This window comes from Balaenoptera musculus, chromosome 7, assembly GCF_009873245.2.
Source record: "Balaenoptera musculus isolate JJ_BM4_2016_0621 chromosome 7, mBalMus1.pri.v3, whole genome shotgun sequence".
Taxonomy (NCBI): domain Eukaryota; kingdom Metazoa; phylum Chordata; class Mammalia; order Artiodactyla; family Balaenopteridae; genus Balaenoptera; species Balaenoptera musculus.
In genome coordinates this window covers 38,514,713-38,534,155 of record NC_045791.1, presented here as the reverse complement: position 1 = coordinate 38,534,155, position 19,443 = coordinate 38,514,713, and positions in this window count along the sequence as shown.

Sequence of the window (19,443 nt, the reverse complement as noted above, 5' to 3'; positions counted from 1 at the left end):
GGGTTGAAGTTATTCTGAATTGGCTGTGTGTATATTGTAGGATAAATCGAAAGATTGAGAATGTGAATTTTCATTGTGATTAAAGGAGAAACAAATTTAAAATGAGATTATGTGAAAATCCTGTATTTGAATTGAAAATCATCAATAAAAATAGACCATATATCATGCCTTAAAAAAAAAGTGGACACACACAGACTTTCTATGGCTCTCCACTCAAAAGGCCAGGAAATATGACCAACCTAGTTTCAGTGAACATTCGTAGCACCCAGATTGCAGTTTCTAAAATCTATTTTCACTGAAAGGACAGTAGCCCTTGCAGAAAAAGCTGATTCTATGTTCTAAATCTGGACCATGTAATGTTCAATATGAGCCTGGAAAATATGTTACATCAGAAAGCAAATAACTTATTCAACAAACCTAGGATCATATTCATAAAACTAGAGTCAACCTAAATAAGCTCCCGAAAAGCAAAGACGAAATGATTTAAGCATCAATAAGGATTAGAGTACAATGGATTGTAACTCATCAAATATGTTTAAGTACATCAGTTCATAATTACATTAATATACTTAGTCACCTTTGGAGAATGTTGGGCAAATATTTAGGAAAAATTGGCAAATAAAGGAAATTAAGCCAGCATTTACCCTACAATCCTATATAATATGAACATCAGCATAAACAAATAGTCAATGACTGAAAGTTTGTCTTTATGAAAGTATTCCAGATAATCAATGAAGAGGAATGTTGGAAGTAAAATATCAATATTTTTATGCCTAAGGAATTAATGGATCTAGGTTATGATTATCAATGATTTTCCCTCACAAAAAGGGAAACAATCAGACATTAGATACTTCATAATGAATGTACACAAAACTACCTACAAAGCAATCTTGAACAAAAATCCAAACTTAAAACTGAACAACCCTCTAGATCTGACTATAAATTTTAATAAATTGTGAGGATGGAAGGCCATGTTAAACTCACAAATTGGATAAAATATACAACATTCAGACTATGGAAAACTACAAGGGAAAAGACAGAATAAAGAGGCAGATATATAGAGGAAGGATCTAAAAAGGAATATTTTAGAATAATCCAAAAGGAAAAAAGGATCCACAAATTGACTGTATGAATCTTAGTTGATCCAAATTTAGACAAACACTTCAAAAAATATTCCCAAACAATCAGGGAAAGATGGACACACTTGATTTTGATGACATTAAAGGTGCATTATTATTATTTTAGGTATGCTGATTATATTGCAGATATATTTTTCAAAAAAGAACTCATTTAAAGGACATTTTGGTTGCTTTCAAGTTTTAGCAGTTGTGAATAAAGCTAAAACTCTACATATTTGTGTGGACATAAGTTTTCAAATTATTTGAGTAAATACCGAGGAGTGCCATTGCTGATTTGTATGGTAAGAGCATGTTTAGTTTTGCAAGAAACTGCCAAACTGTCTTCCAAAGTGGCTGTACCATTTTGCACTCCCACCAACATGAGCGAAGGTTCCTCTTGTTCTACATCCTTCCCAGCATTTGGAGATTTCAGTGGTTTGGATTTTAGCCATTCTAATAGGAGTGTAGTGGTTCTTGTTGTTTGAATTTGCAATTCCATAATGACATATGATGTTGAGCATGTTTAATATGCTTATTAGCCATCAGCATATCTTTTTTGGTAAGGTGCCTGTTTATATCTTTTACTCATTTTTAATTGAGTTGTTTGTTTTCTTAATCTTGAGTTTTAAGAGTTCTTTGTGTGTTTTGGATAACAATCCTTTATCAGATATGTGTTTTGCAAAGATTTTCTCCCAGCTGGTGGCTTCTTTTCATTCTCTTAATAGTGTCTTTTGCAGAGCAGAAGTTTTTAATTTAAATGAAGTCCAACTTACCAATTTTTTCTTTCATAGCTCATACTTTTAGTGTTGTATCTAGAAAGTCATCACCAATACCAAAATTTTCTAGATGCTCCCCTATGTCATCTTCTAGGGGTTTATATTTTTGTATTTTGCATTTAGCTCTTTGATCCATTTTGAGTTCAATATTGTGAAGGACATAATATCTATGTCTAGATTCATTTCTTTGCATGGATGTCCAACTGTTCCTGCACCATTTGTTAAAAGACTATTATTTCTCTATTGAATACCCTTTGCTCCTTTATCAAAGATAATTTGACTTTGAGTGGGTCTATTATGAACTCCCTTTTCTGTTCCCTTTATCTCCTCTATTCTTTCCCCAGCACCACACTGTCTTGATAACTGTAGCTTTACAGTAAGTCTTAAAGTTGAGTAGTGTCACTCTTCTGTGTTCTTCTTCAATATTCTGTTGGCTATGATGGGTCTTTTGCCTCTCTATATAAACTTAAGAATCAGTTTTGACAATGTCCACAAAATAACTTGTTTGGATATTGGTTGAGTTTGCATTGAGTTTCTAGATCAAGTTGGGAAGAACTGACATATTTATTTATTTATTTATTTATTTATTTATTTATTTATTTATTTATTTATTTATTTATTTATTTATTTATTGGCTGCCTTGGGTCTTTGTTGCTGCGTGCGGGCTTTCTCTAGCTGTGGCCAGCAGGAGCTACTCTTCATTGCGGTGTGCAGGTTTCTCATTGCAGTGGCTTCTCTTGTTGAGGAGCATGGGCTCTAGGTGCACAGTCTTCAGTAGTTATGGCATGTGGGCTCAGTAGTTGTGGCTCACGGGCTCTGGAGCGCAGGCTCGGTGGTTGTGGTGCATGGACTTGGTAGCTCTGTGGCATGTGGGATCTTCCGGGACCAGGGGTCAGGCCCGTGTCTCCTGCATTGGCAGGCGGATTCTTGGCCACTGCATCACCAGGGAAGTCCCAGAACTGACGTCTTAATAAAATTGAATCTTCCTATTCATGTACATGGAATATGTCTCCATTAATTTCTTTTTATTTCTTGCATCAGAGTTTTATCATTTTCCTCATATAGATCTTGGACATATTTTGTTAGATTTATACCTAAGTATTTAATATTTTTGGCGATAATGTTAATAGTATTATGTTTTTATTTCAGATTCCAATTGTCCATTGGTGTTATGTAAGAAAGCAATTGACTTTTGTGTATTAACACTGTATTCTGCAAATCTGCTATAATTGCTTATTATTAGTTCCAAGTCTCTTCTTGTTGTTATTAATTTAGGTGATCTATTTCTTCTTGTGTAAGTTTTGGCAGATTGTGTCTTTGAAGGAATTGGTCCTTTTCATTTAGGTTATCAAATTTGTTGGCATAGAGCTGTTCCTCATAATCCTTTAGTATCCTCTTAATGTCTATGGAATCAGTAGTAATTGGCTCCTGAAATATCAGAAATAAATGAATCACTAATGTCAGAAATAAAAATTTCTGATATTCGTGATTTCTGTCTTCTTTCTTTTTCTTACTTAGTCAATCCAGAGGTTTGTAAGTTTTATTAACCTTTTCAAAGAACCATCTTTTTGTTTCATTTTCTGTTGATATCCTGCTTTCAATTTCATTGATTTCTGCTAATTTTTACTACTTATTTTCTTCTGCTTATGTTAGATTTAATTTATTCTTATTTTTCTAGTTTTCTAAGGTAGAAGCTTATATTATTCATTTTAGATTTTCTTTCCTAATAGATACGTTCAATGCTATGGTTTTCCCTCTACGTACTGCTTTTGCTGTATCTCACAATTTTGATGTTATGTTTTCATTTCCATTTCAAATATTTCTAAGTTCAAGATACTTTTTAATTCCTCTTGAGACTTGTTATTTGACCTGTGTGTTATCTAGAAGCATGTTGTTTAAACTCCAAATATTTTGGGATTTTTCCAGCTAACTTTCTGTTATTGGTTTCCACCTTAATTCTATTGTGATCTGAGAGCACAATACATATTATTTTAATTCTTTTAAATGTGTTAAGTTGTGCTTTGTAGTCCAGAATGTGGCCTATCTTTGTTAATGTTCAGTGTCAACATGATGAAAATGTGTATTCTGCTGTTGTTGGATGAGATATTATATAAAGGTCAATTAGATCCAGTTGATTGGTACTGTTCAGTTGAATTCTGTCTTTACAGATTTTCTACCTGTTGAATTTATTAATTACTGATAGAGGGGTGTTGAAGTCTCCAACTATAAGAGTGGATTCGACTATTTCTCCTTGAAGTTCTATCAGTTTATGGTTTATGTAGTTTGATGCTCTGTTGGTAGTTAATGTTACACATTAAGGGTTGTAATATCTTCTTGGAGAATTGACCCCTTTTTCATTATTTAATGCCTCTCTTTATCCCTGATAACTTTCCTTGCTCTTATGCCTGCTTCATCAGAAATTAATATAGCTATTCCAGCTTTCTTTTTATTAGTTTTTGCGTGGAATATCTATATCTATCTCTTTATTTTTAATCAATCTGTATTTTCATATTTAAAATGGGATTTTGTAGAGGATATATAGTTGGGTCTTCTTTATCCACTCTTTCAGTCCCTTTCTTTTTATTGGTGTATTAGAACATGATGTCTAAAGTGATTATTCCTTCTCTAACAACCTTCCTTTCTTTATATAGATCTGGGTTTCTTACCTATATAATTTTCCTTCTCTCTGAAGGACTTCTTGTAACATTTCTTGCAAGGTAGATGTACTGACTACACATTACCTCAATTTTTGTTTGTCTGAGAAAGTCTTTATTTCTCCTTCACTTTTGAAGGATAATTTCTCTGGGTACAGAATTCTAGTTGATAAGTTTTTGTTTCTTTCAGCACTGTAAATACTTCACTCCGATTTCTTCTTGTTGCCATGGTTTCTAAAGAGAAGATCAGTGTAATTCTTATCCTTGCTCCTCTTCGGTAAAGTGTTTTCCCCCACTCTAGGTTCTTTCAATATTTACTCTTTGTTTTTGATTTTCTGCAGTTTGAATATGCCATGCTTAGTAGTAGACTTTTTGGTATTTATCTTGATTGGTATTTTCTCAGCTTCCTCCATCTGTGGTTTGGTGTCTGTTGTTAATATTTGAAAATTCTTAGTCATTATTACTTCAAATATCTCTTCTCTTCCTTTCTTTTTTCTTCTTCTGTTATTCTCATTATGTGTATGTTATACCTTTTGTAATTGTCTTGCAGTTCTTGAATATCTCATTTTGTCTTTACATTCTTTTTTCTCTTTGCATTTCAGTTTTGGAAGTTTCTTCTTCTTTTTTTGAATTTATTTATTTGTTTATTTTTTGCTGCATTGGGTCTTCATTTCTGCGCGCGAGCTTTTCTCCAGTTGGGGTGGGCGGGGGCTGCTCTTTGTTGTGGTGCGCGGGCTTCTCATTGCGGTGGCTTCTCTTGTTGTGGAGCATGGGCTCTGGGTGTGCAGGCTTCAGTGGTTGTGGGTCACTGGCTCTGGAGTGCAGGCTCGGTGGTGGTTGTGGTGCATGGGCTTGGCTGCTCCGCGGCATGTGGGATCTTCCCGGGCCAGGGCTTGGGCCCACGTCCCCTGCATTGGCAGGCGGATTCTTGGCCACTGTGCCACCAGGGAAGTCCTGGAAGTTTCTTTTGACGTATCTTAAAGCTTACTCAATCATTCCTCCTACATGTCTAGTTTATAGCTGAGCCCATCAAAGGCATTCTTCATTTACTATATAGTGTTTTTGATTTCTAGCATTTTCTTTTGATTTTTTATTGGAATTTCCATCTCTTTGCTTACACTACCCATCTGTAATCATATTTGTTTAAAATTATTGGTGTGATACTACCACAATCTTTGCCATTCTAAATCTGATTCTCATACTTTCTCTGTCTCCTCAAGTCGTGTTTTTTGTCTTTTAGTATGGCTTTTAATTATTCTGTTGATAGCCAACCATTATGTACCAGGTAAAAGGAACTGAAAGTTGTTGCAGTGGTTGTTTGTGCTCCTGGATTTCTGCCAGCTCTCTGTATCTTCCTGTGTGTCACTAAAATTTGGAGGGCAGCAGTTTTCTGTATTACCTCATCTCTGATAGATCTAAAAAGAGATGTTGATTTTTTCAATTTGTTCAGTTTTTTCTTGTTGTAAGAATGAGAGTGATGATTTCAAAGTTCCTTACATGCCATACCAGAAACAAGAAGTCTTTTTCATCTTTTTTAGTGTATGCATTTACAGGTATAATTTTTTTTTTACTGAGCACTGCTTTTACTCCATCCCATGTGTTTTGCTATGTTGTGTTTTCATTTTCATTTGTCTGTAAGTATTTTCTAATTGCTCTTTGATCTTTCTCTGATTCATTTGTTGTTTAAGTGTGTGTTATTTAATTCCCACATATTTGTGAATTATTCAATTTTCCTTCTGTTATAGATTTTAAGATTTATTCCATGATGGTCAGAGAAGATACTTTGTATTATTCTAACCTTTTAAAACTTATTAACCTTGTTTTTTGGCCAATATACAGTCTATCTTGGGGAGCGTTCTGTGTGCACTGGAGAGGAATGTGTATTTTGCTGTTATTTGGTGGACTGCTCTATAAATGCCTGTTATCTCTAGTTGGTTTATAGTGTTGTTCAAGCCCTCTATATCTTTATTGCTCTTCTGTCTAGATGCTCTGTCCATTACTGAAAGTGAGGTGTTGAAGTTTTCAATTCTGTCCATCACTGTTTCATATATTTAGAGGCTCTGCTATTTGTTGTATGTATGTTTATAATTAGTATATCTTGATGAATTGACCCTTTTATCAATGTACAGTGCCCTCCTTTGTCTGTTATAGTATTTTTTAACTTAGAATCTATTTTAAAAGATATCAGTGTAGGTAGTGACCCTTCTCTATTTTGGTTGCTATTTGCATGGAATATCTTTGCAATATCATTCTTTTCCCTTTAAACATATTTGTTTCTTTGGATCTACAGTGGGTCTTTTGTAGACACCATATAGTTGGGTCATATTTTAAAAGTATTTTACCAAATCTCTGCCTTTTGATTGGAAAGTTTAATACATTAACATTTAAGGGAATTACTGATAAAGACTTACTTTTGCCATTAAAAAAAAAAAGAACTCATTTTTTAGAGAAGATACTGAAAATTTATAGATAAAATGATAGCATGTCTGGTATTTCTTTAAAATTGAACTGGAATGGGGAGGGAAGTAGGTCAGAGTACAGGTGAAATAAGATTGTCCATATAGTAATAATTGTTGAAGCTGAGTAGTAAGTATGTTGAGTTTGTTATACCATACTCAATATCTTTTTATCTATTTGAAAATTTCCTTATAAAGATTGAAAAGAATGTTGATCTGTGTTCAGGTGTTATCAGCTCAACCCCCCCATTACACCTCTAGGATTTATGTTAATTATGTTAATGAACATTAGTAACTATGTTAATTCATTTAGTATCAATTGATAATCATTGACAAGATCCATTACTATTAGGTTGAAAAATGGTGATTTTTTTTCTAATTCTGTCATTCCATTTCCATTTACTGACTACAATTTATTGATAAAATGAAATTTACCTCAATAAATATTTAGTTACCCTGAAATAGAGTTTGTACAGAAAAGGCAGGAAAAATGCTTAATTTTTTTTACCTTTATTTAGTACTTTTTAGAGTAGCAGTTTGATGACCTAGCAATCTCCATTTGTAACAAATAACTAGGGTAAATATCATTGTAAATTCTTTGATTTTTATGTACTTTATGTTTTAAACCAAATGCTAATCACTATTTTTTTGATGAGCAAATTATCATCTTAATTCAGAGCAAGCCCCTTTGATTTGACTTTGGATTCTTTCGATATGACCCCATAGTCTCCCTTACTTGTCATTCCAAGTTGTCTCTGGTTCATCTTGAATTTTTCCTGCCCCAGGCCTGAAAAAGTCATTTCTATAAGGAACCATCGTTCTCTATGTAAGCAAAATATTTAGAGGCCATTGTCTGAGCTCTGGGGATTTTCTCATTGCTCATTGCTGTTAGGTTCATACCTTCTAGAGCTTTTCAGTAGATAAAGCTAGCTTTTATGTAGAGTTTAAATAAAAATATAAATTATGAGTTCTTGTATTTTCTAATCAATTCAAGATGGTAGAGTTTTTAGTTATCTGTTTTGATATTATACTTATATTTCTTGTTCTTTATATTGAACACCTTGGTATTTACTAATTATTTAAATGTTATTTATTAATTAAATAATTAAATATTTAATCATTTAAATAAATATTTATTATTAAATAATTAAATAAAATTTAATTATTTAATCCATATATATAATATTTTCATTTTAACAGTGCTAATATAGCTGCTAATATTAAGATTACTGATTGCAGTTAAAAATTTTTTGAAGTCATTTTTGCTTTGATTTTGACTTTAAATGTTATCTAACTAGGTGTTTATAGTCAAAATACTTTATTTAAAAGTAGTCTGAAAATTTGCTTTCCCTCTGATGTTTATGCAACCAATTTATGTATAGTTAGATTTCCATTTTTCAGTTTGTTTTCCAATTTTAGGGATGGTGTTCTATTTTCTTTTTGGATTTTTAAAAATTATGTTAAATATATTATGGTTCCAAATTTAAAACAAAGTACATTCGGAGAAGGCTAGTTTTTGAACCTAGCCCACACCCTCTTTCCTCCCTCTCATTTTATGTAATCATGTTGTTTTCCATGCATAGATATTAATAAGGAAATCTTGGTGAAATTAAATATACTGGCAAAGGATTCCCCTACTGTAAGTATATAAGAAATGTTCATGATAAAGAAGTAGAGTTAGATATCATCAGTCTAAAAACTGTACCAACAACATGACAAACTACATTTCTCAAGGTAGCAGGCAAACTGAAAAAGTAATAAACTAAAAATATAATCCCAAGGCATATCTAGTATGTCAACAAGACAGAGAACAATACTGAATCTGAATCTCTGTGTAGATATCAGGTAAATTAAAACAAAGAAGAGAGCTGAAGTTATTATAATGCTACAGATTTAAATACAGTTGACCCTTGAACAGCATGAGGTGAACTGCTAACCCCTGTGCAGTAGAAAATCTGGTTATAACTTTACGGTCGGCCCTCCATATCTGTGTTTCTGCATCCTCGGATTCAACCAACCATGGGGTCATGTAGTATCAATTGAAAAAAAATTCATATACAAATGGACCCACACAGTTCAAACCTGTGCTGTTCAATGGTCAACTGTAGCACCCTTAAAGCCTCAGAAAAACTGTAATATGGTATATTAAATACTGGGTGTCAATATAAGAGAAACGAGAAAACTCACTTAACACTGAAGTACAAGATGGCTAACCCAAGACATTTAACTGTTCAGAAATCTCTGGAAAATTCTTACTGTGTTTTAATAAACTGGGTAGACAATTATCAAAAATGGCAAATTATTAAAGAGTTGGCTGATGTTTGCCATGCTAAACATTGTAACTTAAAGGGAGAAAATACTTCTTAGTCACAATGAGGGAGATAATTTTAGTATTTATACTTAATATTATTGTTAAGAATACTAACTTCCAGTTGCAAATAAATGAATCAGGAGTTTAAAATGTACAGTGTGGGGAATATAGTCAATAACTATGTAATATCTTTGTATGGTGACATATTGTAACTAGACTTATTGTGGTTATCATTGAAAAATATATGGAAATACCAGATCACTATGTTGTGTAAACAGGAACTAGAACGGTGTTGCAGGTCAATTATGCTTCAAAATCAAACAAACAAAACAGCATATTCATGGAAAAAGAGATCAAATTTGTGGTTACCAGAAGTGCAGGGTGAAGGGAGGGGGAAGTGGAGGAAGGCAGTCAAAAGGTACCAACATCCAGTAATAAGATAAATAAGTACTTGTGATGTAATGTACAACATGATAAATATAATTAACACTGCTTTATGTTATATATGAAAGTTATTAAAATAGTAAATCGTAAGAGTTCTCATCACAGGAAGTTGCAAGATATTAAAATAAAAATCAGCATGAGTCTGGAGTACTTGTTAGGGAGTTAATTTTAAGCATGTAAGAAAAAAGAGATAAATATTAGATTAGAGTGGGAAGAATACATTGATATAGGTACACTCTCCTGGGATTTGGAATTTATTATGTTGATTTGACTTGAGCATCTGGCATTGGCCTTAACAGTCTTTTATATTGCTTAATTAAAGCCTGGATTTAACAATGGTCTAAAATCAATGAGGTTGCAATTCTGGCATGTTCCTGGCATATTTTAGGCTCAGGAAGAAGGGAATACTGGAGTGAATTTATGATGACCCACTCAGCCTCCCCTTAAGCATTTCTCAGATGAGACCAAGAGAACTCTTACGGCATCCTTGCTGTCCTCTGTAGATGGGATAATTGCGGAAGGCACCACAATGAAATGGGATTCTGTGGTTTCTGTGGAAGTAGTGGGATCACTGAGTGGGAGAGGCCAAATCATGGCTCTCAACCGTTAAAGAAAAAGCATATACAATGACCCTATAAACTACAGAGATGGAATAGTAAACAGGGATCTATTACATTATCTAACTAATAGTGTCATTAGGGACAAAACAGGTAGTCTACTAATTTATTACTTGACAAATATAAAGAGAAAAATTGCCTGATAAACAAAAACCTGATACAAATAACATGTGGGTATTCACAGTTTCTTGTCCGGGTCTCTATCCTACCTTTGTCTTGCATAAATTCACTGATGGGAAATTATCTCTATGAAGTGGTCCATTCCATTTTTATAATATAGTCATAATTTCTACCTTTTGGTTCTTGTTCTCTCCAGAGCCTCACACAAAGAATCTATCTGTAGACTACCGGGTAGTTCTTCAAATAACTGAAGACAGTTTTATGTTCCATTCTATCCTCAACGTTTTAAGTTCCTTCACTATTCTGGCTGTCACTTAGGTGCATTCCAGTTTGTTAATGACAAGGTCTTGAATCCTTCCATTGTGTGAGTTGAAGCCCAGAAGTTGGTCAGAATTATCACTACCAGGCTTACTGGTTACAGTGGTTCTAATAAAGCAGCCTAAGATTGAAATAGCTCTATTGCCTACTTCCTGAAAAGTTGAATTTAAAAAGTAAAATGTAATATTAAAAGTTCTGGAAAGCATGGAATAAACAGTTGTTTTAAAATGTATGTTTATGACAAATCCTTTACAAAGTTCCCTCCTCAAACCCATATCATTCCCCTACTAGTTAAAACATGTCAGAAACTCCTTCTTGAAATGGACTTCTGGCATATAGTCGTGGATTTAATGGTCTCATTGGTGTAAAATTGCTTTATGCTCATGGTTCATTTCAAGCTGAGGTATAGACAGAGAAAACATGGTGAATATTTAGGTCAGAATAAACTTTATACAATAAGCGATATACTTTACCCACCAGAATTTCCTTTGCTTCACATGGCATGCTCAGTTTTCACAGGACTCAAAATTCTGCCTTTTCAAAGGACACTAATATGTGCTAACCTAGATAAAATCAAGGTTGATTTTAAAATAGATCTAGAATTAATACACTTATAAGAGAGCTTGCCATAATTCCAGTCTATGTCATTCCTCCACCACCTTTATGGGAGAAAGGAGAAACAAGGTGTATATACCTGCTGGAGATATTTTGCAAGTTAAGTATCTATTTCAGAGCATATTAGGGCTTGATAACTTTGCACAGAATTCGGTCAACCATACGCAGCTAAAGTTCTTCTACTGGATTCCGTTGATTAGACATTTGGAGACCAGTGAAATACTTGAAATCAAATACATAGTTTTCACGATAAATGTACATGTGCATTTGTCTAAAAAAAATCCTCAGATTTGTCAGATTTTCAAAGTGGTCCACAAAATACACTTCCCAAAAGATTAAATAGCTTGGGTGGATAAATGTGATGTGTGATATATTCAGAAACTGATAGTCTTTGTTTTTAAGATTAGGGTTTTTGAAGGAGATACTGGAAGTTCCAAGTGGGATATTCATGGGTGGCAGGGACGTAAACTCCAGGTGGCAGGTACAGTTCAGCTTTGGCTCTGTTTGATTGGAATAGAACACTGTAGATATTAATTCCTTTTAAAATATCTCTGGAAAGGCTAACACAGTAGGTGTCTTATAGCTCTTCAAAAGAACCAGGTTGGGAGACCAGGAGATTAATAATCTTTGTTGTACAAGGCCAGGTGTAAGCTCAGGTATTCTCCTAGGCAGTCCTCCGCATGGCCACAGTAGATCTCCGACCTGACCTAGAGAGGCCACTTCTGTCGAAGAAAGATAGATCCTCCATACCCAAGGTCCAAAGTTCTTTAAGAAATGAAAGAAAATGTTTCATTGTAGAATAGTATTCTATTTTTTAATGTGGTTATATTGCATTTATAAAGAAACCAAGATTGAAGCAAAATAAAACTGTTAGGTAAATTGGTGTGATTAAATGATACTGGAGAGAAAATCGGCAAATATCCTAGTCAGTGGGACTTATCAAGGACCTGATTATTTCTGTCTGAGTTTAATTTACATAGTTGTTAAGACAAAACTCACCTTTCTTTTTTATTTATTTATTTATTTATGGCTGTGTTGGGTCTTCGTTTCTGTGCCAGGGCTTTCTCTAGTTGTGGCAAGCGGGGGCCACTCTTCATCACGGTGCACGGGCCTCTCATTATCGCGGCCTCTCTTGTTGCGGAGCACAGGCTCCAGACACGCAGGCTCAGTAGTTGTGGCTCACGGGCCCAGTTGCTCTGCGGCATGTGGGATCCTCCCAGACCAGGGCTCGAACCCGTGTCCCCTGCATTGGCAGGCAGATTCTCAACCACTGCGCCACCAGGGAAGCCCAAAACTCACCTTTCTTGAAAATACATAAGACTGTATTTGTGGGGGGAGGAGTAAAACTTGTGGACTATCATTTGAAAAACCTTTTGATCAGTGCCCTGCAAAATAATTTTGAGTAATACATACCTTATTCATTTATGGTTAGAAATTAAAGTGTTCCAATGTAATCAGCTAGACTTTAAGCATAGTTTTGTTTTTTTGCTGAGAAACTACTTGTCATATTCTATATCTTGTTAATCAAGCTATTGTTTTATATCCGTGATTCCAAACTTTAGTATCCACAAGAATCACAGAGGAACCATGTTAAAATGCAAATTCTGATTCAGTAGTTCTGGAGGGGGACTTTTTTAAACAAGCTCTCAGGAGAGGCCAGTATTGCTGGTCTCTGGACCAAACATTAAGCAAAGCTCTATTTCATATGCTTATTGTGTTTCTTCAATATATTATGCAATTAAAATATTTTCTATTTCATATGAGTCTTATTTTTATAGAGTACATTCATTAGACAGAATTGAACTAAAACCAAATTCATTAAATATCTCTGTATGAAAGAAATAACAGTTTATATCTGAAGTAATATTAAAACATCATGCTAAAAATAAAAATGTTTTATGTTAGAACCTTTTAAAAATTGATTTTATGTGATTATTCCAGAGCTGTATAAAGGATCTATGGTTAGTATCATTGTCATAGATGCTCTAGTTCTGTTTTTAGGGGATATTTTTACATAGTTTATGAGACTAGAAAACAGAAAATTCTTACTAGTAATTTCTCTGTCATTTATTTGAATGGTGAGATAGCTTCTGGCAATAGTGATTTTAGAGTGTGATTTAAAAGTACACACACACACACACACACACACACACACACCCTGCATCCTGCATTCAAAATCCAATGTTCACACGTAAAACTGAGAAGGATGAACCTAGTTTAAATCTGCAATCAGCACCTAGTTGACCTGCTGAGAACTGGCAGTGTTTTGAACCACTATGTGGCTTGTTTCCTAATGTACAGTAAAAGTCTTTTAGAATGAAGGTGCGTGTGCTTTTTGACTTTGGCAAGAAGAACAAAACAGGAGCATAATGAACTGTAAATTTTAGTGTATTTATGAGTACTTATAGCTCACCGTAAAGTTTTACTTTCTGTGTTTTCCAATATTTCCTCCAAACTTGGCTTGGGCAGTAGGTTCAGTATGTTTGACCTTCTGACTAGAACAGCAACATCAGGTCCACGTTAGCCCGCAAATGTTTTCTTCTGTGGAGAAACTTGCAGCGTGAGGAAGGCTGGAATGATTCCTAATACAACACGCAGCTGGTGCTACTTTTAGGCAGAAGTTTGCGTTTCTTTTTAATTTCAGTTTTATTTGTTTAAGATAGCATTAATGATGAGCCTTATTAGTAATAACATTAATTAGAAAAATGCAGCTGCCCTGGTCTTTCCAATGTGCATTATCATTTGTCCATACGGGAGCTTTTGAATGTGAAGATCCCTTTGAATGTAAAGGGAGAGGTAACTATGCTAGCCTTCTGCCTATACTTGGGATTATTTACAAACCGCAGATTTGAATCTCTGGACCTGCTTGACTTGTACCAGTAGGGGGATGATTGCCCAAGTTAACTGTGTTAGATTTGCTCCAAAGAAGAGGAAATGGTGTTGATTGACGATGACGCCTCTGCCACTTCGATTGTGGCCTAGTACTTTCCATGAGATGTGTCTCTGCTATTATAGCTTGTTTCCCTTCATGCCGCCTCAGAGTGCACACAGTGGGATAAGGGGAGAAACTGAGGGAGGCCTCCTCAGCTGGAGCAGGTCCTGCACGTCCACTGGTGGGCGGAGGCCTGCTGGGGTGTCAGGGAAAGGTTGACTCTGGGGACCAAGGCTGTCACTCAAAGAGCCCCTACTAAATGGCAGTGCACAGGGGGCGGAGTGTACATTGGAATAAGTACTCTTATTTTCATGCAAGAGAATAAAAAAGTGTTTACAATTGTGTTCATCCAGATTAAGTATTTAAGGCCTCTTTTTTCCTCCTTTCACCGTTTTTTCCTTAATCACCTCATTAATTTGTAGTTTGGCTTAAAATAGCCAGTGGGCTGGAACTATATGGCTCATTTATTCTACTTTACTTTATTTACTTTTTCAAAGTAAAATGGATAAAATCAATTAATAAATTTAAGCCCATTTACTATAATTTAGAGAGCTGCTAAATAATACATCTTCCTTTCTTCACTAAAGTGCTCTAACGTAATTCATCTGTGAGAGTAAGGCAACCCCTTTCTTGAGATATTTTTAAGAAAACGGCAGATTGTTATCATTCTGAGGTTTAAGTTCAGTTCTGCCCAGACCCAGGATACAGGCTAAATAGCCTGCACAGGGATTCTAGCATATGCTCACAGAGAAATACTTCATCACTGACTTGTGTTACTTGTATGAAAAGCATAAATAATTAATTAATATTCTGATTCTCTTCCACCTGGGTTTAGCGGTAGCTCTATTTCTAAAAGTGATATATACCAGTGATGTGTTCGTTTTTTAAAACTAAATACTGTAGAGAGAATGGCAAAACCACTCTTCAGCACCAATTTGGAAAGCATTATGATTGAGAATAGTGTACTAACACGCAGGCACAATCTCTGAGATATTGTCAAGTATGTTAGGATGAGTAAAGTTATGTCTTGTGGGAAGGGTGGAGAAGATCTGGATCAAGCTGGAGTGGGCAAAGGCATATGCTGATTTTGCCCAGGATAGGGAGAAGGAAAGAATTTTTAAATGGCCTAGAGAAAGAGATCTTTAGACCTGCCTGAGGCCAGGTAAACTGCTGACTATAATAATCCACCAATGTAGGCACAGGTTGTTTTCCTGGTTACAAAAAAAGGACTCAGAAAATGCCTTCAGGAACACAGCTCCTTCAGTATCTGGTAGTGACGAGAATGCACACAGGGGTGTCAGGGGTACTGAGGGGCATAAGAAAGGTGGGTAGACCGATGTCTGGGACAGTCAATGCTCCATAAACATTAGATGTAATTGAGGTACACACATACACACACACACACACACACACACACACACACGCCATGAGACATACGGGTATATGTCAACCGTTTATGGAAGGAATGGAAAAAGAAATAAGGCTATGAAAGAAATGGGCACAACTTTCGTAAGGCTAAAAATATTTTTCTTTCTTTTTTCTTCTCTTAGTTTTTAATTAAGTAATTATTTGCTCATTGTGGAAAAGTAATGGCTATTTTTGTCATGCATAACTGTATTACAACTTTATTCTTCATAGTGTATGAATTTAACAAGGTTGACTTTTTTAGATGTATATCTACATCTTTATATCTTCACTAAGGAATCTAATAGCATAAACATAAGTGCTATAACAAATATCCAGTGAAAGATATTTTAAAGTTTCTCTTAAAAATCTGTGTTAATGACCTGATAATGCTTTGTTATGGCTTTCGGGAAATGTGTGAACTGTTCTGACAGTATGTCAACAAAGTGTCAAATATGGTGAGAGAGAAGCTAAGAACTGGAATCATAGTGTCATGAAGTGTTAAAGCTGGAAGGGACCTTAGACCCCCTTCATGTTGAAAGTGATGGGGCTGAAGCCCAGGAGGATTAAGTGATTTGTTCAAGGTCACATATAGAGCAAGAAAGGCCCAAGGAGTAGAACCTAGGTCCCCTGGCTCCCAGACCTATTCCCTGTTAGGTTTGCAATTTTGCTCTTGACTATATTAATTGTTTTGTTTTGTACAAAATGAAACACAGATTGCAGAAATGGAGTCAGTTGTTTTTGGAATCTGAGTCATTTTAAAGGTCACCCCATCTCTCATAAGTCAGAGTACATAGCTATCTACCCCCAATCATTTATTTAAGCATTTTTTCCACATGTAACTCTTGGAGATATTAATTTCTCTGACAGTGCAAAGCAGTAGCTGTAGTTTTGAATAATATAGTCATTTCTCACTTTAAATCTACTTTTCACTGAAGGAAGCATTCTTGCTTTTTAATAATTATGTCCTTTCTTTTTGCCCCACTATATCCTGTCAGCCAAATGAATAAAAATCATTACCACAAGTACATACACACAATCATACACACACACATCACACATGGAGCCCTTGACAGATTTCAGAGCACTTTCGTATATGAATTCTTGCTATAATTGCAAATTAGTTACTTGGATGTTCTCAAAAGCCCATTTTATAGATGAGAAAATAGAGTCAGGGAGTTGTGATTTTTCAAAGTAAAGGTGGAAACTAAGTCGTTTATTTTCGAAATATATGTTCCCTTTCAATATACATACACATAATGGACCATATGTCTTTAATGGATTAATAAGGTAAATGAGACTATTTCAGAGTATACTGTAATTTTTTAGAATCAACATAAAGGAGGATTAAAATAACTTCTACATACTTCTCATTGTTAAGGACTGATACTATTAGAAAATCTAAACCTTGACTAATTTTTGATGTTTTAAAATTTAATATTTTAAATTCTGAATCTGCTTTGAAAGATCAAATAGATTTTCCATATTTCAAAATTGATTTTATAGTCATATATGTTCAGAGAATATATTTTATTTATAATCACGATATCTATTTTTAATTTAGACTGATCTCCAGTTGGTTTCCATCATTTTCACTCTATTTTGCTTCTTTGCTTTTCCTCCTTAAGCCACTTAAAGAGTTAACAACTTATACCAACATATTGTTAACCAATACCAATTATATTGGACAATGGAAATAACCAGTCCTGGGGCTTGTGAAGTGTCTTCAGTCAGGAGTCGGAAGACTTGGGTTCTACTCCCGTCTTGTCCCATGGTTTGCAATGTGCCTTTAGTCTAATCACTTACATCTCTGAGTCTTAGTCTAGTCTTTTATTAGAAGAAGGTGTTAGATCAGATGATCAACAAGTCCCTTTGATCAACATAAAGGTCTATGGTTTATAATGTATCTCTCCTGTATATTGGCTTTATTAAATTAAGATTTTATGTTACTGTATTTCTTAAAGCAGATACATATGTAAAAAATCCAATATGAAAGCAGACCAATTCAACAATTATTATACATATATACCTTCATGAACATACCATCACAATTTCTCAGGCTTCATTAACATACCATCAAAGTAACTACGTCTTTCAGAGAAAAACAGTGAAAACAATTTACAAATCTTTAAGATGAACTTGTGCTTAACGTAATTACTCAGTGGTAAATGTACTTAGTTAAGCATGTTAGTTCAAATGGTTCCCTGATTTGGTTGAGGTATAGACATTGAAAATAAGAGATTATAAGATAAAACCTTGAGGCCATAATCTAAATTTCATTCTTCAGAATATGTGGACTCATTTTGGTTAGTTACATTTTTTAACATAGTAGTATGTTTAATAATACCAAGATTCATCAGCAACTTCATATATATATATATATATATATATACACATATATATGTATGTATGTATATACTCTTATGTACATATGTAATACTATGAACCCCTAGAAAATAATTAAACTCCTCCTAAATGTTTTTAAGATCATATGTAACGTACAATTTAATATGATTTGAAATGTGTTACAGGTTTTAATTTTTAAGGTCAGTGTGGGTAGCACACTCGGACATCAATAATTGGGAATAATTTCTGATATTTGTCTTTGCTGGAATGTTTAAAAATCTCTAGCATAGGGTTAACATGAAGATATATTTAGTTTGTCATAAATATACCTAGAGTGGAATGGCTAATAGGTCCAGATCAGAATATTCAAAATGCCAATGGCATTTTATGTGTACGTACATTCCCAGAATCTGTTGGCATTGCTGAGAGCATGGCGGGAGTTGAGGCAGGCAGCACTACCCAGGCAACATTGTATTGTCTTCTGCTTCAGAGGAAGACTCTGGCCAGTAGGTGTTGATAAACCCACATTTCCACTGTTGTTTAATATGCTGAAAATCCATTGAATTCATTTCCTGTGGATGCTGGAACAAATGACTAACAAATTTGGTGTCTAAAAACAACAGCAATTTGTTCTCTCTCAGTTCTGGAGGCCAGAAGTCTGAAATCACTTTCACTTGGTCAAAAGCCAGGTGCTGGCAGGGCCACAAGCCCCCTGCAGGCTCTAGGGGAGATACTGCTCCTTGACTCCCAATTTTTCGTGGCTGCTGGCATTTCTTGACTTGCGGCCACATCACTCCAATCTCTGCCACCATGGTCACATGGTCTCCTCCTCTTCTGCACCTTATGTGCTTCTGAATCTCTCTTGTAAGGGCATTTGTGATGGCATTTAGGACCCAGCCGGATAATCCAGGACAGTCTTTTTATTTCAAGATCTTTAATTTAATCTCATCTGCCAAAACTTTACCATATAAGGCAATAGTCATAGGTACCAGGGATTAGGACAGGGATTTATCTTTGGAGCCGTTCTCAGCTTCCTGCATCCATCCTCTCATCATTCAACAATATGTAGTTAGTGTGCAATGAATGCTTCAACTGTGCACCACATAAAATGACTTCTAATGGCTTAAGAGTTTGTAATCCAGGTATAGAAAATTCACACATTAGTGCAACATTTTAAGAATAGTGGAAAGAAGATGAAAAACAAGAGATAAAACCCAGCTACTATTTAAGACCAAGGAAATGTTTTAAACTAATTAAAAGGTAGTATTTAATATTTAAATTTAATGTAAATATAATGTGACAATTAGACTAGATCAAGTCTTTTTCAAACCC